The sequence below is a fragment of the Kogia breviceps genome, chromosome 8 (assembly GCF_026419965.1).
Source record: "Kogia breviceps isolate mKogBre1 chromosome 8, mKogBre1 haplotype 1, whole genome shotgun sequence".
Lineage (NCBI taxonomy): Eukaryota > Metazoa > Chordata > Mammalia > Artiodactyla > Physeteridae > Kogia > Kogia breviceps.
Window position 1 is genome coordinate 44,798,453 of NC_081317.1, and position 26,292 is coordinate 44,824,744.

Genomic DNA, 26,292 nt, shown 5'->3' on the forward strand with positions numbered 1-26,292 from the left:
AATGTGGTAGGTTAAATTTTAGACATATTCATTTGAGTTGCTACTAGGACATAAAAATGAAAAAATCATTCATTTGTTAGAAGTATGAGATGACTGAAACTCCATGTGGTTAATTAATAGGTCAAAAGTCATTCAGAAAAATAGAAGAGCAAGGATTTTATTTTGATCTGACTCCAAGTCCATATTCATTGTCTGTTCTTTCCCCCACCCATCAGCTTAGTCATTATTCTCCCTAGGAGGAGTGCTTCCTTCACCCGCTGATCCAGCCAGATAGTTACTTTTTCTGTTTTCTCAGTAATTTACACAAGCTGCTACTAAAGCCTTAATATCATTATGTTTCAACTATTTGTTTAGTGTTTTCTCCATAAATATTTGTAAATGTCTAGAATTGGGGGGGCAATAATAGTTATTTTAATATATACAATGCAGGCTCCCAGTATCTATTTCTAGAATGAAGTGATTAATGAAAGAGATAAAAGTATAGTGGCCAGAAACCAGGAAAGTGGGCTATTTTATAGAATACTTTTTAAAATGGCACCATTATGTCTTCCTGTTCAAAGGACAGGTTGAACTATCTGAATTCACAGCTCTGCCCTCATGTATGTAAGCTTTGCCCTGTAGGAAGAGTGTCTTTAGAAGGCTGTGCTGAAGTTCTGCCTATGCCATTCAACAGCACAGCAGGAATATCACAGCCCATCACTTCTAAACGTTAATATACCATACTTCACAAGATCATCTCTAGACTAATATTGCCAAAGTTTAAATGACATTAATATAGAAGTTCATGACTGCATAATGTAGTTTGTAATACTGAGGACACACTTTAACAGCAACAACCATTCTTCTCATATTTTCATTGTCTTTTAGATATAAAAATTGCTCTTGTGGAAAATTGTCATTTCCCAAAGGTACAATTCTTTATGATGGGGCTACATGGGGTACAGAATAGCTGAAACCTGAGTAAGGAAGAAAACAGTAGATAAAGAAAGCAATTGCAATCTAAGGACAGTTAAATTCTAACAATTGGCTTTCTCATGTCCTGTTTTCTGTACAAAACAAAGAACATGAAGCTTTATGTGTTATTTTCTCTTTATTCCTATGAGTGCATCCTGTGTTTGAACGTACTTATGTTTGTGTACCTTATCTCTTGTTGTTTTTCTGGTTATTATCTTCTATTTTACTGATGATGGCAGATATTAAGTATCTCCTAAATGATCCTGGACTTCAAGTGACTCTATGACTTTGTTGATACTTAAATTTTAGGGGGAGATGTATGAGGTATTCAAGCTGCCTGAAGCTCATTATTCATGACTAGGGCATTTGTTTAAGTCTCTATGTACTAGCTCCTGATCCAGAGAACTTGTGAGAGATATTATGTGTTTATTGGTTTTTTTATGCTAAATTTTGAGGTCATTTGCTGTGCAGCAATAGATAACAAATAGAGATTCTTTTACTCCAGAACTTCTCAGAGCTTTAGTAGGTTGATGTGCTTTAGCTCTAAAAGAAAAACCTAATAATACATCATGCAGTACAAGTATATTTAACCATAGTACTGATTCCTCAAGTGCATTTCTTGGAATTATAACTTTGCTGAACAAGTGTATGAATAGAAAAGTGTATGTATAAAAACTAGTATTTTGGGTAGCCAATGTGTGCCAGTAATTTTCTGTGTGTAAATCCTCATCAAAATATTATAATGCATTATTTATACCATTTAGCACTTAATAGTGATAAGGCTAAAAGGGAAAAGAATTTTCCCCCTGAAAAGCCATGTTATTTTTCATGCCATTTTGTTAGAAACTCAAGACTTATTTAACTTAGTGACATAGGGGACAGAAGAGGTGGATTTTCAAATAATTACCTTTGGGCATCAGTTTTTTTTAAGTTACGTAGAGGTGGCTGGAATTGTTGATAAGAATGCTCTTTTTAAGCATGAAAATTCTGATTGTACTATATGAACTGAAAATCAGAAAAAAATATTTTCAATGAATATTTTATTTCAATAACATAAATATTAAATTTTAAAATAATTTCAGATTTTGCAATGGCAAGAACACACTAATTTGAATCACAAGTTGTAGTTTTAAGTTACTGTTCCAACATTTACTAGCTATATCAGATGTGTCCATTGGCAAGTAAAAGGAATTCTGGTGATGTATTAATGATGCTTGTTATCTCAAATAACCAGAAGTCCAGAGGTAAGCTGTTATACAGCAAGTTAATACAGTGACTCAATAATGCAAGGGTCTGATCAACTTCTGTGTAATTCTCTTGACATGTATCTTATTTGCTACTTGGCTACACTAACTCCCAGTGTCAAGTCCTAACAAAAATAAGTGCAAAGCCTAGAAGGTGGTCTTTATCCCGTGTTATTTATAAGAGCAAGAAAAACCGTCCCAAGAGTCCCCCTTCTATCTTAGTAGTTTAGGTTATGTCATTAGAATTATCAAGATTGGTTTTTAGAAATTAACATTTAACCCCTTTCTCTTGGGAGGGACCCATGAAACGTATATCTTCCAATAATTGGACAAGATTAGAGTTGTATTTTTTAAGCAATAAATTAGGTGACAGGAACCTATAAGATCAGCAAACAATGTCTGCTGAAATATTGATGTGACCTTGAGTAGTACATAATTTAAATATTCTCTTTCCTTTAATTCCCTTACATGTTAACTTAACTAATGCCTGCATTAAAGGGCTATTATTATTATTACATGGTGTAATATGATTTTTAATATGCCTCAGAAGGATCTAAATGCATAGAATGAATTCACATGTATATATGCATGAATAAATAAATTTGGACTTCTTATTAATGATATTAATGAATACTGCTTTCCCTCCAGTTGTCCTAAATTGGTAAAAATCGACTCTATCAGAGATGTTAGGGCATTAAAAACTATATGATAATTTTGTGAATATTTCCTCAATTTGCATTTCATATTATTAGCATAATATCCCTCGGGTCCCTAAATATACCTAAAGGGCAATTTTATCTACATGCCAGATACTATTCACGTCCTTTACTTTCATTTTGTAACAACTGTGCTGTGAAAGCACAGGTTGCTGCCTTGCTGCAAAAGTTCACTTGAGCATAGTTTCATTGTTATCTATGAGGACAGGTGGTTTGAAAGTAGTCTGACACTTCTGCACACCCAGAAGAATGCACAGTGAATGCTCCGTCATGTACATGAACTGAACAGAGATCACTGCCAACATCAGAAAAGTAACTGCTGTTGCTATAAGAAACACAATTATGATATCCTGCCTTGAATAATAGAACTGCTGTTTTAAAACTAACACATCTGATAAGAAGTCATACATTGTATGTATTTACTTTAGGGAAGAAAAAAAATTCCATGACCTTGATAGTATTAAATCTTAAGGGATTTTGTGAAGAATTGCTAGAGTTACAGTGTGAGATCATTAGAATGTCATTTTGTCAGGCATTTGATTAGCTGTCTTCCTAGTTGAGGAACCAAGAGATGCTTTCAATCTGGTTGTTTCTATTTTGCTTATATACTCTTGCTTAGGAATACCTAGAGGTATTATTTAAATTCAGGAATTTAGGGACATAAATATAATTGATTTAGGGACATTAAACCATGGTATGAACTAGATTTAACTTGGCAAACCAATTTAAAAACATGTAAGTAGGGCTTCCCTGGTGGCGAAGTGGATAAGAATCTGCCTTCCAATGCAGGGGACATGGGTTCGAGCCCTGGTCTGGGAAGATCCCACATGCCGCAGAGCAATTAAGCCCATGCACCACAACTACTGAGCCTGCGCTCTAGAGCCTGCGTGCCACAACTGCTGAAGCCTGCACACCTAGAGCCCGTGTTCCACAACAAGGGAAGCCACTGCAATGAGAAACCCATGCGCCGCAACGAAGAGTAGCCCCTGCTCACCGCAACTAGAGAAAGCCCGCGCACAGCAACGAAGGCGCAACACAGCCAAAACTAAATAGATAACATAAATGTTTTAAAAAAAGAACATGTAAGTACATAGCCAGTTAAACATAATTAGAAAACACTGAGTATTTAAGCTAGTTTTACACTATCAATCCTTCTTTTTAATAAGATTTTCTTAAAATCCAGAGGCATGAGTGACTATAAGATTATAGTTTCAAAATGTACAGGACACTAATTCTACAAATGTTTTGTAAAATAAAAGGCCTCTGTCATTAAGTTTGGCCAGAACTGCTTACTATAAGCTCCAGGGAAATTCATAACATTTGTATATTAGAAAGTCTGTTTAAGTTTATTCAAAAGAGACATGTTCAATATTAAGACAGCGTTGCTCAAACTCACTTGACAAATTAATACTTTTCATTCATATCACCTTTAACTTCCTGAAAGAGCCTTTATACTTCTACTCTCTCTACTGAGACCATCAGATCTGTTTTCATCAAAATTATCAATGACCTTCAAGTTATTAAATTTAATGGATATTTCTGGAGTATGTTCTTCTACGACATCTAGGCTTTATTCAATACACTCACTCACTCCTTGCTCCATGGGGAAAAAAAAAGTCCTTCACTTGGCTTTTGGAACCCACTCTCCTGGTTTTCTTCTTGCCTACTTGGTAGCTCCTTCTCAGTCTCCTTTGAAGGTTCCAGATATCTCAGATCTCTTGAAATTGGAGTGCCTCAGGGCTCAGTAGTTTGTCTTTATCTCTTATTTGTTTATGATCACTAAAAATTCCATTTATATATTGATTGTTCATAGATTTTCTATAATCTCCAGCCTGAAATCAAGATAGGTTTGTTGAACCATATCTCCTCATTTGTCTGGTTATATCTCTAACTCAGCATGTCTAGTTGAACTCCAAATCTTGTCCCCTCAAACTTGCTCCACCGGTGATTTTCTTCATCTCAATTGTTAGCACCTCCATCAAACCCTAAACCTCAGGGTTATCTTTGTTGTTTCTCTCTGTCTCTCTCTCTGTCTCTCTGTCTCTGTCTCTCTCTCCCCTTCTCTTCCCCCACCTCTTCACCCAACTCCTAAGCAAATTCTACTGACCATTTTGGTCCAAGCTACCATTATCTCTTTTTTTGTAAATTGCAGTATAGTTGATTTACAATGTTATGTTGGTTTCAGATGTACAAGAAAATGATTTACACATATATATATTTATATATATTTGTATGTATATATAAGTTATACACATATTATATATTCAGATTCTTTTCCCTTATAGGTTATTACAAAATATTGAGTATAGTTCCCTGTGATATACAGTAGGTCCCTGTTAGTTATCTATTTTATACATAGGAGTGTGTACAACTGTAAACGTTAATCCAAAACTCCTAATTATCTCATCTCTTGGCTAGTTTCATAACTTCCTAATGGTTCTAAGCATATCAGCTTGCTCTTTAGCTCAGAATCCTGCATCCTGCAATAGTTCCCCATTTTACTCAGATTACAGGCCTGCATATAAGACTGGCCCTGTATGGTCTGGTCTCTTTCCAGCTTTATGAATTCCTGTCTTATATTTCTCCCTTTTATATACTCTACCCAGCCACATAGGTTCCTAACTGTTCTTTGGACAATATATGTACACTCTATCTTAGGGCCTTTGCACTGGCCAAGTTTTCTGCATAAAAAAGTTCTCCCATCTCCATATCTTTCTGCTAATTCCTTCAGGTCTTTGCTGAAATGTCACCCTCTCATTGTGCTCTGCCTTCACCACTCTAGTTTAAATTATAATCTGTGCCTTTGCAAAAAGTGCTTTCAATTCCAAAATGCTGCTTTTATTTTTCAATGTTTCTATAATATTTATTTTGTAATAGTTCATGTACTTTATCATATTCTTTTTTTTTTTTTTCTGAGCCCCATCAGAATCTACGTTTCACAAGGGCAGAAAACTGGCTCATTGATAATGTTTTGAGTGCTTATAACATTTAGGAGTTTAGTTTAGCAGATGCAAACTATTATATATAGGATGGATAAACAACAAGATCCTACTATATAGTACAGGGAACTATATTCAATATGCTGTGATCAACCATAATGGAAAAGAATATGAGAAGAATATATATATGTATAACTAAGTCACTTTACAGCAGAAATTAACACAGCATTGTAAATCAACTATACTTCAATAAAATTTAAAAAAATTTCCTAGTGCATGAGAGATGGTCAATATATATTTGCTGAATACATTAATTAAATATAATTCATTCATTTAATCACTTAATGAAAGTAAGAAAAATAAACACTCTTTTTACAAAGTAATGAAAACATATATAACAAAGTCAGTGATATACTTTTTCCCAATAGAGTAAGACACAGCAGGGAACTGCAATAAATAGTTATTATAAATTTTAATTTTAGATATTATGAATGAAGACTGAAAAAGTTACAAGATGCTTATGGAGAATGCGTGAGTAAATAGAGGAAGTCAATATTCTAGAATATATTCCATTTTTTCCAGTTTTAGTGAAATATAATTGACATATAACATTTTATAAGTATAAAGTATATAATATAATGATTTTATTTATATATATATATATATATATATATAGAGAGAGAGAGAGAGAGAGAGAGAGAGGGAAAGAGAGAGAGAGAGGGAGAGATGATGACCTCAGTAAGTTTAATTAACATCTATCACCTCCCATAGTTAGATATGTTTTCCTGTGACGAGAACTTTTAAGATCTACTCTCTTAGCAATTTTCAAATATACAATACAGATTATTGACTGTAGTCACCATGCTGTACATTACATCCCCAGAACATATCTTATAACTGGAAGTTTATACTTTTTAACCAATTTCACTCATTTCCCTTAGCCTCCCCCCCTGCCTGTGGAAACCACCATCTGTTCCCTGTTTCTGTGAGTTCATTTTTTTTTTAAAGATTTCACATATAAGTGAGATCATAACAGTATTTGTTTTTCTCTGACTTAGTGTAATGCCCCCAAGATCCATTCATGTAGTCACAAATGGCCTTCTTCTTTATAGCTGAAAAATGTTACATTATGTGTGTGCATGTGTTTGTGTGTGTGTGTGTGTATACATATATATGTATAAAACATATAATCATGTAATCACATTTTTTTAATCCATTCATCCATTGATGGACATTTTTGTTGTTGTTTTTTAATTTTTTTTAATGCCTGCATTATTGTAAGTAATGGTGCAGTGAACATGGGTGGTGCAGATATCTCCTTTAGATAGTGATTCTATTTAAATCTGATGTATATCCAGAAGTGGAATTGCTGGATTATACTGTAGTTCTATTTTTAAGTTTTTGAGGAATCTCAGTGCTGTTTTCCGTAGTAGGTGTACCAGTTTACATACCCCCAATAGTGAACTTTACTATTCCCTTTACTCCACATCCTCGCCAACACTTGTTATTTTTTGTCTTTTTGATGATAACCATTCTGACGTGTGATGTGATATCTCATTATGGTTTTGATTTGCATTTCCCTGATGATTAATGATGTTGAGCATCTTTTCTTGTACCTGTTGGCCATCTGTATGTCTTCTTTGGAAAACTGGTTATCCCAGTCCCTTGCCCATTTTTAATTGGATTATTTGTGTGTGTGTGTGTGTGTGTGTGTTTGCTATTGAGTTGTATGAGTTACTTTTTTATTTTGGATATTAACTCCTGATCGGATTTGTGAAAATATTTGCAAATATTTTCTCACATTCCATAGGCTGCATTTTCATTTTGTTGATTGTTTCTTTTGCTGTGCAGAAGCTTTTTAGTTTGATGTAGTTCTATTTATTTTTTTATTTTTTTTTATTTTGTTGCATATGTTTTAGGTATCATATTCTAAAAGTCATTACCAAGACCAATGTCAAGTAAATTTTCCCTATGTTTTTGTCTAGGAGTTTTATGGCTTCAACTCTTACATTTAAGTCTATAATCCATTTCCAGGTAATTTTTGTGAGTGTTGTAAGGTAGGGGTCTATTTTCATTCTTTTTCATGTGAATATCCAATATTCTCAGCCCTATTTATGGAAGGCACTGTATTTTCTTCATTGAGTATTCTTGGCTCCCTTGTCAATTAGTAGTTGACCATATGTACATGGGTATATTTTTGTATCCTTTATTCTGTTCCATTGATCTGTACATATGTTTTTATGCCACTACCATACTTTTTTGATTACTACAGCTTTGTAATATAGTGCTTAATAACACTAATGCAAAATATAACTAACTTCATATACACTAGTGAATCCACATGAATGAAAACAATAATATATTTTAGAAGAAATCCATAATCAAAAGAATTGCTTGACATGGAAATTTGGTGAGTCATAGGAGAAAACCTGTTTTATTTGTATGTAATCTTGTTCTGAAGAAGTTATTGGGGCCTCACTTTCCTCATCTGTTAATTGAGGGGATAGAAACACATCAGTGGTTTAAACGCTACTTAGCAAAGTCTTAGCTGATACCTTAGAAGCACCTTAGAGCCCCAAGAGAGGTGAAGTGCATAATAGAACATATGGGAAAGGGTTAGCTTATTCTTCCATAACTTCACCCAAAGACATTATGCTTTTTGGATACAAGTCAGATTTGGTATGAAATTTTCTTTTAAGGAGGTTTCCACCACTAAGTTCTAAACTTTGAGCACCACTGGGTTTTTAAATACCTAAAATATCTTGTGACTCAAATATTTTTCCTTGATTTGATTTACTGAGAGACCACAGTATACAGTAAATTATGCTAAATGAAATACAAAGAAATATAGATGTAAGAGTAGATTTCTTCATTCAAAGAACTTATAACCTTTTCTTACAGAGTCTGACATTAAAAGTAGAGAGTATTTAGCTATATTTTCATTGAAGAGCACAGAAGGGGAGAGACGATCATTTATTGCCTGAAAGAAAAGTTGTATTATTTTGTTTTAGCAATCAGTCTTTTCCTAGGAAGAGAGGAAAAGCAGAGAGATAATCTTGTGTAGAGTTTAAGGAAGTGGGATTCTCAAGGATTGATGGACTTTGAGAAGTGGTCATGTTTAGGGATCAGTTGAACTTCAGCTTGAAAGCATGTTACAAAGTGGAGATCGTTCTGATTGGCTGACATTTAGAAGCCTGGGCAGTGGAAAAATGCTGTTGCTGCTTGACTGATTCTAAGAAGTGTGCTGCTGGAGGAAGTTTCATTGATCAAATATGATGGCCTTAAAACTAACTCAGATAGTTACTTGTTGCTATGGCCAGAAACAGTCTTTTCCTAGAAAGACAGGAACTTATTCTCAAGAGAGATAGAAAATACATGTTTCCTTCCACACTCAGCAGTGTGCCCAAGTCATGTTTCGTTGCATTTTCTCTCTTTATTAAAACCCCAAACTAAAAGACTGGTAGAATTCTGGCCAAAAGTAAAAGTACATTTAATGTATGAGTTGAGAAGAGGAGTTAGTATGCTGCTGGGCAGCGGATTATTTTTCTTCTTCAAATATGGGGATATAAATGGATCAGTCCAAAGAAAAAACATAGGTCATGCCAATAAGAATGATCATATTTTCAAAAAAGAAAATAGAAATCTGCAAACATGACATAGCTTTGGTGCTTGTCATAATATACAGCTTTGGGTGTGAATGCCAGAAATGTTCAAAGAAAGGAAAACAATGTGAGCAGGAAAATAAAATTGATATCTTGTTCTGGATATTATACTCAGAACAATGTCCATTTTAACACTGGGCAAACATTATGTTGGGGAAATATAATAAGAATTATATTGCATTAGCATAATCTCAAAATGGCTTTAGAACACAAATCAAAAATGTAAACATGTATAGCATCCATTAGCAATTCATTAAGGAGTGGAGATACCTTTAGAGAACAGAGTGATATTTAATTTCATCATGTAGGGCTAGTTGGTCAAATATTATTGATTATCACTTTTGATTCTTATATAGAAGATTACATAGTCTTGATTTATTGACCAACAAATTCCTATTACAATTTGTTCCTCTAGCAAAGTAGATAATTCGTTTCAAGATCACTCCACAAGAAATATTTTGAGGCTATGTTTTTTGTTTGTTTTGCTTTAGTGTTTTTAAAAACATTCTTGACTATTTGTATGAATAGTATGTTTGAGAACTTTTTATTATTTTGGTAATTCAGAAGATCTGCCAATACACACACTCACACATAAACACATATACATACGTACATACCAATATATGTGTGTCTCTCTATATATATGCACAAATATACAGCATTTTCTAAATATATACGAAGAAAAATTTACTTAGAAAACATAGGTTTTTAGGAATTAGGTATTATACTTTTTACCAGTTTGGGACACCTCAAATATCACACCAAATTTTTTTTTTTTTTTTTTTTTTTTTTTTTTTTTTTTTTTTTTTTTTTTTTTGTGGTGCATGGGCCTCTCACTGTTGTGGCCTCTCCCGTTGCGTGGCACAGGCTCCGGACGCACAGGCTCAGCGGCCATGGCTCACGGGCCTAGCCGCTCAGCGGAATGTGGGACCTTCCCAGATCGGGGCACGAACACGTGTTCCCTGCATCGGCAGGCAGACTCTCAACCACTGTGCCACCAGGGAAGCCCACACCAAATCTTATCTATGTATTTTCTTCTAGTTTTCTAATGAATTTTACCTTTTTTTTTTGTATTATATGACATTATGCACTGGTCATATATTTAAGGTTCTATAATAATAATTCATTTTATTGTCTTCATTATAATTATAAAATAAGATTAGCCTTATTTTGTTTTCTTATTGTAAAAATAGTACAATTGTAAATCAATTAAATGAACAAAGATATTTTATATTAAGGGGAACTGCTGAAGCATGGTACTTAAACACATGGGCTCTGCAGTCAGGCTACTTGACTTAAAATCCCAGCTCCACACTCATTTGCTATAGTATATTGGGCAAGTCACTTTATATTTCTAAACATTTGTTTCCTCAGTTATACAATAGAGTAGTGCTAGTAACTACACCAAAAGATTCTGCTGAGTGTTAAATGGGAAGATTAATGTAAAACACTTCACAAATTCACTTGCATATAGCAAGCAATCAGTAAATTGTGGCTGGTTTTTAAAAAACTAAAAAATGCAATTGATTTTACTCATATTTCAATTAAATAAAAATTTAAATAATAATGAAATGTAGTTTTCCAGCTACCCAATGGGCAGCAACCTAAAAGTTTGATGTGTGCTGGGAAACAAACAGTCATACATTGTTGGTGACAGTATAAATTGGTTGAATGCAATATAATTCATCTGTGCAAACAGCAGAAAATAATTTATTGAGACTTTACTGGATATCTCACTAAATTGCTGAAAATGTTGAGAGTAGTTTAAATGTTCATCATGAGAACCACAAGCAGAACATGTCATAGAATCAGCCTAGCAAGGACATCATTGCTCAGATCTCTGAAGCACTGGATTCAGCTGCCTCAATATTAGGGACCCTAGACACATCATCTCTGCTGGAATCATGACAATGCTGCCAAATGTGATGGACATAATGTGCCCCTATAGCCTGGTTGTTGTTGTGACTTCCATTTCTTCATTATTCTCTGCCTTTTTCCATCACTTATTCCTGCTTCGAAGCCCAGCATAGATCACAAACCCTCATGCTAGTCTCCTGGAAAGCTCAAATTTGAATATTGATTTCCTTCAGTGGGACATTTATTAAGTTGCTCCAAGCATTGACTATCACCCTCCACCCTTTGCCTATCTATAAGCAATAGAGAGCAAACAGGCCAAGAAGAAAGTAGAAGCCTAGTGCTTTTAAAAGTGGAATCATAGGGTTAGAAAATGACACTGAAGTTCAGGGTTTCAAAGATAAAAAGCTGAGGGGTCCAGGTTCTGAAGAAAAAAACAACAAAGAGGTTAGCTTAATATTCTATACCACTTATCCTCTCAAGACATTTTCATATTTATGTGCATGGACTAAGAGATCAAGAAGGCCAACAGAAACGTGAATCTAAGAGTCCTGAAAACTAAGCAGAATCTTTGGTTGTCTTACAGTATTTTGGTTTTAAAAGGTGCAGTACAGGCCATGGCTAGTATGAGTAGCTCTAGTAAATATTTCAGGTTTGTAGCTGAGTCCCATAAAACTAATAAAAACAAAGCATAAATAGACAAGTCCCTATAAAGTCTGAATCACATTATACCTATTATAATTGTCAGATGAAAATTAAATCCTTTCTGGGGGAAGATAAAAGCTACATCTCTAAAATTTTTCATGTACAGTGACTACTATTACATCTAAAACTACCAGACACATCTAAATACAGTACTAAATTATTTTAAATCGACATAAAAATTTCAGCAAAAATAGACCCACGTATGATCAAGACTGTGGAGTTATTAAAAACTTTAAAACAACTGTAGCTAACTGTACCTAACAAGATGAGACTTTCATAGGAGAATTCAAACAGAGGAGATAACTTGGATAACCTGGAAAAAAGAAAATACAATAGAGCAATTACTATCGCAGTAGGTGGTTTTAACAGCAGATTGGACAAACAAAAAGAGAAAATCAGTAAAGTGTAATATAGGCCAGTACAATCTGAAGAGGAGATGGATGAAAAATGGAGAAAAGAGCATAAGAAACATTTGGGACAAAGATCAAAGTGTCAATCATCCTAATTAACGTACTAGGAGATAGGGCAGAGTCGAGTGAGGCAGGGCAAAGGGAAGAAAGATATCAAGGATTTAAGAGTAGTTACACACCCCCAAATATGATGAACATAAAGAAGACCATGCCTAGAAAAATAATTGAAAATTGCTAAAGGACAAAAGATAAAATCTGAAAAGCAGCCAAAGAAAAAAATAACACTACCTTCATATGAGCAATAATAAGATTGACAGATGCATTTTCAAAAGAAATATCTGTATGTGGAAGTTATTGTATCCTTATGTTTTATTTTATTTCATTTAGAAATGGTTTATTAAGTATTAATTTAGATTACCGTATTATTTAAGGTAATAAATAGTTATTTTGGCAGTGTGGTCATGAGTTGCAATCCATTTATCCCTCTTCAGAATTAAAGATGTTTTTAGCCCAGCTGATGCAACTGTTGCCGGCATTCAGCACTCAGCTGTCAACCCTTAATAGAGATTACCACCATCATGCTTCATGATTGCCTCAACTAAAGATCATCACAAAGGTTATGACCCCATCTCTGATTGGTCCACATCCAGTGATTGCACAACACATGCGTAAAAATACCCTGTATTCTCGTTCAGTCTTGGAATAACTCAGATGGGTCACCCCATCCTCAGTACTCCCTGCAGAGGTAGCTGGGCCCTTCCATTGAAACTGCATTGCACCTTGACTTCTTCCTCTGATCCAGCTTCCTTCTTTCCTCATTCAAGGCTCAGGACCCCAGGAGAACTCCTGAATAAACTGCCTGCTTTCTGCTTCAGAGTCTACTTCTCAAAGAAACCAACTTGTGACAAGTAGGTTCCATATTTTTTCCCTCTTCTTGGGGCAGACCTTTATTCTTGGTTCAACTGAAATAGCTTTGCATGATTTTTACTCTCTCAAGCTATTTATGATGTTTTGTACTAGATATTTATATAGAAACTAGAATAAGATTTCTATAGCAAAGAGATATAGTAAATCAAATAGGAATAAAAGAAAGAGTATCAGAGGAACAAAGATAAAAGAGCTACAGATTGGAATCTCTCTATTCACCTAAGTGTAGCAGTTTGGTACAGTTATATATCATTTGGTAAAAGAGGAAAGGGAATTGATTTCCAAGTGTCTGAGTGAGAGCTTTAAGGAACTTTTGACTATCACTAAGGGATGCTATATTTGAACTGTGGGAAGTTCAGAAATAACAATAGTAAAACCAATGAATCACAAAAGTAGTAATTAGTAAAGTTTAAGGTACATGGGAGCACTCAAACCAAACAGGGAATGAAGCCCAGGGGTATATTTTTATAAAGCAGTTTATACAGTGAGAAGGCAGTGACTGTTTTTTACTGTGATTGGTTATAAAACTACAATTTTCTTAAATGATAGGAAATTGGTTAGTGGTTATCTTGTATCAATTTGGGGAAATTTTTTAAAGTTTTGCTTAAGATTTCCAGATGCATAAACAAAAAGTGACCCAGGTCAAGTTAATCTTGCAAAATAAGCTAAATTGAGCTTTGCTTATAGGACTAAACTGGTTTCATCTGCTCAGGGAATTTTCAAGAATGGTCTCCATTTTTTGTTTTTTTGTTTGTTTTAATATGCTAGTGATGTCATAGGTATGGAGCGAGTTAAGCAAGACAGGTGTTTTAGAAAAATATATTTACCTGTCATAGTGTGATTGTCATGTATTTTTCTGTTTAGCATTTGAGAGATAAAATGTTAAATACCTTTTTATTTTTGCAATGAAATTTATATTAGTTGAATATTTTTTATAAATATACCCCTTTTAAATTTTTTATTTATTGATTTATTGAATTTTTTATTTTTTTGGCTCTGTTGGGTCTTCGTTTCTGTGCGAGGGCTTTTCTCTAGTTGCGGTGAGCGGGGGCCACTCTTCATCAAGGTGCGCGGGCCTCTCACTATCGCAGCCTCTCTTGTTGCGGAGCACAGGCTCTAGACACGCAGGCTCAGTAGTTGTGGCTCACGGACCCAGTTGCTCCGCGGCATGTGGGATCTTCCCAGACCAGGGCTCGAACCCGTGTCCCCTGCATCGGCAGGCAGATTCTCAACTACTGTGCCACCAGGGAAGCCCTAGTTGACTATTTTTAAACCATTTTATTGGGACATGTTTAGCATACCTTCCAACTGACCCATTCAAAGCTTGCAATTCAATTTTTTTTTTTTTTTTTTAGTGTATTCACAGGTGCAGTGACACCCAGTCAATTATAAAACATTTTTATCACCTCAAAAGGAAACCACATACCTTGTGGCTAGCATCCTGTTAACCCTTTGATCTCTACACCCATCCCTAAGCAATTACTAATCTTTCAGTCTCTATATTTTTATGTTCTAGTCATTTCATGTGAATGCAGACATAAAATATGTGATATTTTTTGACCATGTTCATTTACCATATGTTCTCAAGATTCATTCATCTCGTATGTATCAGTACTTCATTGCTTTTATGTCTGAATATTCTTTTGTGTGGGTATACCATATGTTGTTTATTCATTCTGTGGTTGATTTATGGATTGTTTCCACCTTTTGTTTTTATGAATAATTTTGTTTAAACATTCATGTACAAGTTTTGGTGTGGACATATGCATTTATTCCTCTTGGGTCATAGAAAAACTCGACTTTTAATCAGTAGAGAAACTACCAGAGTGTTTTCCAAAGTGTCTAGACTATTTGACATTCCCACCAGCAGTGTATCAATGTTCTGATTTCTCTATTTTTTCACAAACACTGTTGTCTTCCTATAATACTCTAACCATCTCATTGAAGTATGAGAAGTGGTGTCTCATTGTGTTCTGGATTTGCATTTCCATGATAACTAATGATGTCGAGCATCTTTTCATGTGCTTACTGGCCATTTGTATATCTTCCTGGAAGAAATAACTATTCATATCATTTGCTCATCTTTTAATTGGGTTGTCTGTGTTTTATTATTAAGTTGTAAAATTTCTTTATATATTCTTGATACAAGTCCCTTATCAGATAAATGATTTCCAAATATTTTTTCCTATGCTGTGTGTTTTCACTTTCTTGATGGTGCTTTGAAGCAATGTTTATAATATTGATTAATCCAATTTTTTTGTTTGTTGCCCATGTTTCTGTGTCACTTCTAAGAATCCTTTGCCAAACCTAAAGTAAAAGAGATTTACCCTTTTGTTTTCTTATAAGAGTTTTATAGCCTTAGCTCTTATATTTAAGTCTTCGATCAATTTTGATTTAATTTTTAAATGGGGTGTCAGGTAAGGGCCCACCTTAATTTTTTGCACGTGGCTATTTAGTTGTCCCAGTATCAGTTGTTGAAAAGACTCTTCTCTTTGGGTGGTCATGGTGGCACCTTTGTAGAAAATCATTTGGCCATATGTGTGTGAGGATTTTAGATTTTCAGTTCTCTTCCATTGAACTGTATCTCTTCCTCTATCAGTATCATACTGTCTTGATTACCATTGCATTGTAGTAAGCTTTGAGATTGGGAAGTGTGAGGTCAAATACTGCAGCAGTCCCCAACCTTTTAGGCACCAGGGACCAGTTTCATGGGAGACAGTTTTTCCATGACTGGGGGGTGGGGCAGGGCGATGGTTTAGTCTATAATGCCAGAGATGGGGACCAGTGGGGAGCAAGCGGCAAATGAAGTTTTGCTCACTCACCCACTGCTCATCTTTTGCTCTGCAGCCCATGGGGAGGCAGGGGCTGGAGACCCCTGATATACTGTGTTTTATTTTTCAAAGTTGTTTAGGCTCTTCTGGGTCCCTTATAATTTTATATGAATTTTAGAATAAGCATGTCCATTTCTGAAATGAAGTCAGCTGGCATTGTAATGGGGAATGTGTTGAACTTGTAGATAAGTTTGGGGAGTGTTGCTGTTTTAACAAGGTAAGTCTTTCAGTCATGAACATGGATTGTTTTTCCATTTATTTAGATATGGTTTAATTTCTCTGAATATTTTGTGGCTTTTATATTATAAAAGTTTTTACTTCCTTTGTCAAATGTATGCCTAGTTTTTTTTTTTTTTTTCCTTTTCATCTTACTGTGAAAGGAATGTTTTTCTTAATTTCATTTTAAGATTGTTCACTGCAAGTATATAGAAAGACTATACAAGTGTATGGAAAGATTGTAATAGAGGATGATTATTTCTGCCTAATTAAATGTTTTCTATGAGGCACATATACAAAGTCATCAGTGTTTTGGGTAATATATACATTTTTTAGAGAAAAAGAATGAAACCAGAGAAGACAAAATAAGACTTTAAGGCTGGATGAGATATTGGTTAAAAAATATCTTTACAGATAAATATGAATTTAATGATTAGAAGATGCTTTGTGAAATTATTAAATATGTTTAAGTAGAAAATGTAGTTTCTACTTATTTATTCACTCAAAACATTTAAAATTTACTAGATGGAATGAATTTTGATGGTCATTGGGAATACAGTAGTGAGCCAAATGCCTACCCTTGTGTACATACTTGTTTAATCTTCTTTATCATTCACTAGATTATAAACCACATGAGGTCAGTGATTGTCTTATTTACTCCTGCATGGTAAGAACAACTAAGAAGTTATGCTAATATACAGGAGTGGCAGTTAACCATAATAAGGAGCTTTTGCAGAAGATTAACCTTTAATCTGAAAACTTAAGAATAAATGTGGCAGGCAAAATTATGGGCCCCTCAAGATGTCCCATCTTAATCCTGGGTATCTATGGACATGTTACCTTACATGGAAAAAAGGGACTTTGCAGATGTGATTAAGCAATTTGAGATCAGAAGAGTATCCTAGATTGTCTGGGTGGGCCTATGTAATTACAAAGGCTCTAAGAAGTAAAAGAGGGAGGCAGGCACTTCAATGTAGAAGGAAGTGATGTGAAAAAGACTGTACCAGACATTCTTGCTTGGGGATAGAAAGAGTGACCAATTAAGGGCTGCAGGCAGGCCCTGGAAATTTTAAGCATAAAGAGGATGAAAAAGATTAGTAAGATACATAGGAGTTAGAATTTACAGTGAAAATGGTGAACAAAGAAGACAATGTTGATATCATGGTTTCCTCCTTGGGTAATGGGTGGGTGCTAGAATTGCTGAATGATATATCAACACTGAAGGAGAAGATTTGGGAGAATAAAAGTTCAGTAACATATATCAAGTAATAGGTTTCTCTCAGTTGGCTTTATGAGTTTGGCAAAAACAAAAAAAAACAAGTGTTCAGGGTTGAATATATAAAACGTAATTGAAGCAGTGAGGAAATTGTTTGTATACTTTGCCAAAAAGACAGCAAAGAAAATATGGATCTAGAACATAACCCTGGGGACATTAACATTTAAGGGATTTTTTTAAAAACACTAAACTTTGAATATGTTATTGGGTTGGCCAAAACGTTTGTTCAGGTTTTTCCGTAACATGAAAAATCTGAACGAACTTTTTGACCAGCCCAATACTTTTGCTCTGCTGTATAGCAGGTTTTGGAGTCAGAGAAAACAGTATATAAACCGTGCTTCCGTGTGGATAGGTCAAGTTCCCTAAGTACTTTGAAACAGTTTTCCTATTTTCCATGGGGTATAATAATTTCAAATTTGATATTTGTGTAAGGGAAAAATAGGATATAGTATGTGTGATACCTAATAAAATGACTGATTTATAAAATTGATGAATGATTTTGTGACCATTCTGTCATGGTCACTAAACAGTGGCTATTGTTTGATCATTTATTAACTATAATTTCTAATATTATTTAATATATTTTCATTGTTACATAAAATACAAGTTTCTTGCCCTTAGATAATAAAACGGCAAAATCGGGCTTCCCTGGTGGCGCAGTGGTTGAGAATCCGGCTGCCGATTCAGGGGACACGGGTTCGTGCCCCGGTCTGGGAAGATCCCACATGCCGCCGAGCGGCTGGGCCCGTGAGCCATGGCCGCTGAGCCTGCGCGTCCGGAGCCTGTGCTCCGCAACGGGAGAGGCCACAACATTGAGGCCCGCATACCACAAAAAAAAAAAAAATTAAAAAAAAAAATAAATAAATAAAACGGCAAAATCTTACATATCAAATTTGACTTAATGCTTCCATAAAAAAAACTAATCTATGGAACTATGGAAAAATATTTCATAAAAATAGAACCATGAACAATAAATCAAAATATATCCATTGTTACAATAAATTAATATTTTTTATTGGTTTTGGCTCAGGACATGTTCAAATTAATGCAATGCTTGAGATTAACCGAAGCACTGCAAAGTTTGTTATTAAAAACACTATTAAGTGATGCAGTAACTAAAGAAATAAAGCCTAGCACAGCAAGGTGTTCCTCTTCTGCTCCTTGTGTTTGTGTCTCATTGTTAAATATCTAATTATCACACCTTCCCTAAAGGTTATCAGAGGTTTCAAAGCATAAATATTAGTGTTTCTTCTCCCCAAATAACAAATTTTCAAATCTTTCATGTAACCATTTACTAATGATTGTAGTATAGGAATGTAATAATTCTCGATTCCCTGTGTTGCTACTGTAATTTTTGTTAGACTGGAGTTTAGAATTGAATTATTATGTATCCTTGTTTTTTTCAATTGAATTGTAAGACCTTTGACTTAGCAGTTATGCTTTGTAATTGTGTAATATCTTTTAGAGTAGCAAGTGTAATGGTGGATACATAATAGATATGCTTTGATTAAGAAGTAAGCATAATCCCAGTTATTTTATTTGACTAGTTACATAAGAATATTGATCTATTTTTTTCTTACTTGATTTATTTAGTTTTGCAGTAGTTGTATAAATCAGAGATTATAACATCAGTTAAAAACAACCAGGAGTGCTTGACAAGAAAAGTAGCAAAAAAATAACAATAAAAAAGTAATAACTTGAGAAAAAATGTCTGTGGAATAATTGCATCAATAACCCAAACAAGTTAAAGTCTGTAAGAACTAAAGAGGTGTGTGGAACTGAAATTTATAGAGTATACACATGCATACATGCACACACTTAAACACATGCATTTACACACTCACATTTTCACACACACACATGCACACATACATGATTTTTTTTATCCTACTTGGCTTCCAAGTGGAGATAAAGAGTTGAAACTTTGATTAGCTATTATACATATATATTTAATTTTTCTCACACTGGTTGCTATACAAGTTGGCAATTAAAATTTGTTCCCATAGAATCTTTCAAATTATATAGTATCTCTTGAGATCTAGAATTGCTAGTTAAGAAATTATGAGGCCCAGAATAAATTTCTTACAGAAGATGCTAGAGTATAAATGGTACTTCTACAATTTTTATAAAAATTATGTTTTGTATTAGCTCAGGCTAATTTTCTATAACAAAATACTATACACTGGGTGGTTTAAACAACAGGAATTTATTTCTCTCAGTTCTGGAGACTGAAAGATCACCAGGATCAAGGTGCTATCATGTTCATTGTCTGCTGAGGACTCTCTTCTTTGTTTGAAGATGGCTATGTCCTCACATGGCCTTTCCTCAGTGCAAGTGGAGATAGAGAGAGACAAGGCAAGCTCTCTAGTGTCCCTTCTTCTAAGAGCACTAATCTCATCATAAGGGCCCCACCTCCATGACCTCATCTAAGCTTATTATCCTCCAAAGGCACCATCTCCAAATACCTTTACACTGGGGGTTAGAGCTTCAGTATATAAACTTGGAGGGAACAATTCAATCCATAGCCCATATATATTTCAAAAACTGTTAATACCTTCAGACCTTGAGAGAACATTTTCCAATAAGAGTTAGAAACAGAATAATAAAAAATAGTGGTAAGTATAGCTTCCTGATAACAAAATTCACATTATGATGGTTTTAGGATGTTGATTAGGAAAGTTGCAGTTTATATCACAAACAGTTTCACAATATGTTAGGCAATTTTCATGACTCTGTTTATTCATGTTCTGTGTTTATTCAGTGGTCTAGTAAGGTTCTGACCCAATTTAATTTTTGCTGAAATGACTCTATTTTTTAGTGTAATTAATTACTACTTGACTAGAATTGATGATTATAAATAAATTTTTGAGATAAAATTTTCATATAAAAAATGAAATCAATGAGGGAAGGGATTGATCAAGTCTTAACTGATTCAAAGTTAGAATATATTTTATATGACCTAAGAAAAATAGTGAAAAATAAGGAACTTTCAATAATATTAAAATTACCATCCTAACAATTGTAAAATATGTCCAAAACTAAAGGAAATACAAGGATCTAGACTAAAAATAGTCTACAAATATGCGAAGTAAATGAACAGTTCATAAAATAAACAGATTAAAATAATATGTTGGATAATAAAATACCAGTACTTGTTTAGAACTAAAATATTTGTCAGGAAAATTAAAACAGAAATCCTTGATTTTTTTTTCCCAGATGTGTAGAAACTAACAGTTTAGCATACTTTTATCCCAGCATGACTCTACTATTAGTAGTAATTTTTTCATTGAACGTTTAGAAAAAAACAGGAATTTACAAGAATTATGAGTTCCATTTACTGATTAAAGTTGCTGTGTTCTGTACAGCTGGATCTTTAACTTTGTCATTTCATATTAAAATGAAGACATTTTAATATTTGTTTTCATGTTTGCAATTTGATGTGTCAGGTTTTAGAGCATACTATTTTTTAAAATTAATTTGTTTATGTATTTATTTTTGGCTGTGTTGGGTCTTCATTTCTGTGCAAGGGCTTTCTCTAGTTGTGGCAAGCGGGGGCCACTCTTAATTGCGGTGCGCGGGCCTCTCACTGTAGTGGCCTCTCTTGTTGCGGAGCGCAGACTCCAGACACGCAGGCTCAGTAGTTGTGGCTCACGAGCCTAGTTGCTCCGCAGTATGTGGGATCCTCCCGGACCAGGGCTCGAACCCATGTCTCCTGCAGTAGCAGGCAGATTCTCAACCACTGCGCCACCAGGGAAGCCCCCTAGAGCATACTATTAAATTGCAGTTTTCCCATCCACACTGTTCTTGTCTCTTCTTCTTTTTTGCTGTCCTTTATTATCCTGCAACTTTGTTTAACATGCTACTTTTGGTTTATATGTTTTCTTTCTTACTTAAGGTGGAAGGAAGTTGTCATTAGCAAGTGGGAAGTGTTATTTTTGTCATGTAACCAGTACTATAAAAATTGCTCATTTAATGAGGATTGACAGCACATACAGAGAATACATTCTAGAAAATCAATTTAAAGGATCACTTTTCACTTATTATCTGATTGTAAAGCAGTATAATGATATTACACATCATGTTAGAATTATAGTAAACGATTCAAATAGCTCAATACAAGTTTAAAGCATTTTCTTTACCCCTTAGTTTGATGTTAAAAAGTAATTGTCAGCCACTGTGAAAACAGTATCCAGTGTTCAAGCTTTTGGGGTAAATTAGTATATTAACATGTGTATGATATTGCTTATGCCAGCAGTATCTGGAGGTGTGTACATTTCCAACACTGTCACCTTTTAAAACCACATACTTGGATAGATTTGAATTAATCACACTCTTGAATTAGGAGGCTGGAAGGGTAAAGAAGGTCTGTCTCTGAATGAAAATAATTATGTTTAAAGCTAATCTTAATCTGGGCCAATGATAGGCTACTGTTTGACTGCCTGCTCTCAGACTTAAGAGAAAAATAAGGGTAATGGAATGCCACAGTGAAAAACCTTTCTAAAGTTAATTTTTACATTTTGTGAGGCATAGTTGTGTATACACCTATTCTTGTCCTTCAATCTGTTTACCCTAATAGCATTTTTAAATTATAGACAATATTCTTTTAAAGGCTGGTCACATCCACAGTTTTTAAAAGTCCATGCTATTTGCAAGAAAGTGTCAATATTTAAGGGTGTAGGATTAAATAGTGATGCTTTGTTGAAGGGGCTTCCAAAAGTATTATCATCATCATTAAATTATATTAAACAATTTGAATAAACGAAATCTAAATATTATACCACTAGATGGAGTTTTGGGTTTCATGTTGGAGTGTTAGATACATGCTATAGAATTCTAGAGAAATGTATTTTATACTTACTCTAAATATCAGGAAGCATTCACCAGTATACTTAACTAGCTTTCTCTGAGTATTATTGGAATCTTTAATAAAATTTTTAACTTCTAATGAGTGTCATATGCTAGTGATTAGAAGAACACTCGTAAAATAGAGCATAGCATTTTATTCATGCAAAACATAAATAAAATGTAAAACAATGTGGGAAACTGCCAAATTTACTGGAAAGCTAAAGCTAACACTCTGGGATAACACTTTACTTCATGGTTGTTTTAGTGACTGCTGACCTCAAGATTAAATAAACAGTTTCACTTGGTTAGTCACTATTAGCAGCAGCTAACACATGGGCCATGTGTGTGCTGGTGACAGGCACCAGTAACTCATACTATTTCTCCTTTAACCAGAAATTGAGTTAACCACGCTCTATGTGGTAGAATTTCAGGAAAGTAATACTCTGAGCATGTCTAGGATTCTTACTGGATGGGCATATGTCTATGCCATTATGAACAAAGAAGTCAATATTGGCCAAGAAAACCTTCATGTATTAGCAAACTGCTTAAAGAACAGAACACAAACAAGAAAGTGTGATTAAGATTCAAGGTTTAAAAAACGTTCCTATAAATAAACCTCATCTTGAAAATCTCAAAGACCTGTAAACCTCCAAAATTTCTGTAGTCAAACACAATCACTAATATTAAGGAGGCTTCTTGAATAATTTTTTAAGGTAGCAGAAACAGTCCATTCCCCAGAGAGTAGAGAGGTGAGGCACCTGGAATCTATAGTAATGGAAATTTACTTGGAAGTCAACATCCTAGTGAAATAAGAAACATAAATTCATACATGTCATCCATATTAATAAAATCTTATACAGCAAACGCTTAAGTAGCTATTCTAGGATTGTTTGTGGGGAAGTTTAGGGACTGAACATTTAAATCTTCAGGTATCTCTTTTGTTTTCTTTAAACTTAGAAAACAGATTCTGAAAAGGAAAGGAGAGTTAAAAGCTAGCTAATCTGTTTTCTATCAGGACAGGACAGAGGGGATTATAACCACCTGTGGTAAATGCCTACCAGTTCAGCTCTGCTTGAAATGACCTATCTTACAAGTTTGCTGCATTCCTCTCTCAGAGAAAGTTACAACTTGAAGAAGTTTGAGATTGTACCATGCAGAGAGTATCATTCTAGACTCAACTAACATATCAGTTTATACGTTGTAATACAAATGAAAAGCACATCAATTCTGGCCCAACATTTATCTGTGCATTCCTCCTCTGTTCAGTTCTTACTTGTCCTATGTTTTATAATCTAAACTATGGACTCAATTCAATCTATTATCTTTGGCCAAGAATTTTAAAACAATAAGCCAAAATGTCACATTAAACATTGCTCAATTGTTAAAGGAACAAAGTAAAAAATTATAGTTTAAAATAATGGAAACCTTTGTAAATGTGTATAATAGTGCTGCTATTTTTACATTTTGTTTTGGCATAGATATTCGAAAATATTGATGCAACAAAATAGAAAAAATAATGACTGATTTATCTATGCAAAATTAGTATCTTCAGGAAAATAGTATACTGGATCATCTAACCCAGAACTATTATATTCAAACCATGAATTTCTGGGCATTTCTCATATACAGTTTCAAGAAAAACATCAGTCTCTGAAATTTATTTCTTCCTGAAATTTGCCTTCTTAAGATACAAGCAACTGAATAATACTGCTTCCTTTTGAAGAAAATGACTTTAAAATGCTCTAGGTAGAATGCAAATAAGGATTTATTTAGAATGAATATGAAGAGAATATGCATATTAAAAGTCCATAAAATTATGTAACTTTGACTTTAAAATCCACATAAAAATAGATATCAGAGTTAACACAGACTTTAGATGAAAATAATTATTATAAACAGCATTATTTAAAAGACTTGGACTTATGACTAAATTATAACATAGGCAACCAATGCTAATATGATTGTATCCATCCCATTTCATAACAGCATGAATAAATCTCCATTTCAAAACTGATTTAAAAATGCTCTGGATGCCAGCCCTTAAAAGAGCATTCCTCAAAGTTCCAACCAAAATTCCCTTGAAAACAGAAAATGAAGAAAACACAACAGGAGTATCAAATTATTACTGTGATTAAATAGAAATTTTTATTAATTAGAAAACTTGGTGACCAGATAGAGAAATAAAATTGATAGACCAAGTTATTTCATTTACAAAAATGCATATGTGAAATAAATAGGAAAAAGCTTCTAGTTTATAAATAGAGTTAGTCAATTATTTGCTCAATTATATGCAAACTTTTTGGGAATCTAGATGAAATGGATGTTTCTCTAAGAAACTATATAAAATGGTTTCACGTTAACTAGAAGGATACTTAGAGAAATAATGTTCAAAAACTAAAAATATAACAAAGGCAACCAAGCTGATATAATAAATCAATCATTTTTATAGCAGCATTAATAAATCTCCATTTCAAACCTTGGTTTAAAATGCTCTGGATAGGGCTCCCCTGGTGGCGCAGTGGTTGAGAGTCCGCCTGCTGATGCAGGGGACACGGGTTCGTGCCCCGGTCCGGGAAGATCCCACATGCTGTGGAGTGGCTGGGCCCGTGAGCCAGGGCCGCTGAGCTGCGCGGCCGGAGCGTGTGCTCCGCAACGGGAGAGGCCACAACAGTGAGAGGCCAACGTACTGCAAAAAATAATAATAATAAATAAATAAATAAATAAAATGCTCTGGATAACATCTCAACATTCACCAGGTATAGGTATTTTCAAGTAGGAGAAATTCTACAAAATTTCTAAGTAATATTTAATTCCAGTATTTTTAAAGTTTTCTAGACAAAAATGATAATTAAATTTTTCTGAATTATTTTTGAAATAATAATGAATAATTATTATAACAATAATGTATTCATAAACCCATTACAATGAGAGAATGAGAGAATACTAAATACTGTTGCAATGAGAGAATACTAAAACCAGTCTCACTGTTAATATTGGTGTAAAAATCATTACTAAAAATTCAGCAAACAGGCTTAAATCAAGAATGTAAACATGGCATAATATTAAGAAATATATTAATACAGTTCATCATATTAATAGGTCAGCATAAAATTAATACAGTTATTTCCTTCAAAATTTATTTGATAAAGTTCAAAAATTATTTAAAAGCCTTAAATAAAAATAATGAATACATTAGCATAACATTAACTCATAAGCTAGTATCGTGCATAGTACAGTAACATAGGAATTAACACTAAACTCAGGAAGACTAACTAGGGTGTGTGTTATTAACACTCCTTGAATATTCTACTCAAAAGTCTAATAAATGGAATTAGAGAAATGAAAGAAACAATATAGAAAATTTTAAATTATGTACAAGAATTACCTACAAATGTACAAAATGAGTTAGATGAAAGAAATGAAAGGATAGATCTCATTTGTAACAGACAATATCAATGGAAGCACTTTTTAAAATGTTTACAATGGGCACATATAACCTATTTAAAAATTGAACACTTTTTTTAAGTCAATAGGTGAAAGGGATTAAAAGGCATAAACTTCCAGTGATAAAGTAAATAATTCATGTGGATATAATATACAGTATAGGAGTGTAGTCAATAATATTGTAATAACTTTAAATGGTGACAGATGGTAACTAGACTTACTGTGATGATGTAAATGTACATAGAAGTTTAATCACTATGTTGTACCCT

The 26,292-nt window shown here is 33.9% G+C and overlaps 1 long non-coding RNA gene across 5 annotated transcripts in view; it reads left to right on the forward strand.

Annotated features, from left to right (window-relative positions):
• The window catches only part of LOC136794663 (uncharacterized), a 1,213,806-nt gene that overhangs the window by 580,696 nt on the left and 606,818 nt on the right, over nt 1–26,292 (forward strand). For all 5 annotated transcript variants that reach the window (XR_010841734.1, XR_010841738.1, XR_010841735.1 and 2 more), the window contains one exon: nt 13,309–13,392. This is a non-coding gene — a long non-coding RNA (uncharacterized lncRNA). The remainder of the gene's footprint in view (nt 1–13,308; nt 13,393–26,292) is intronic.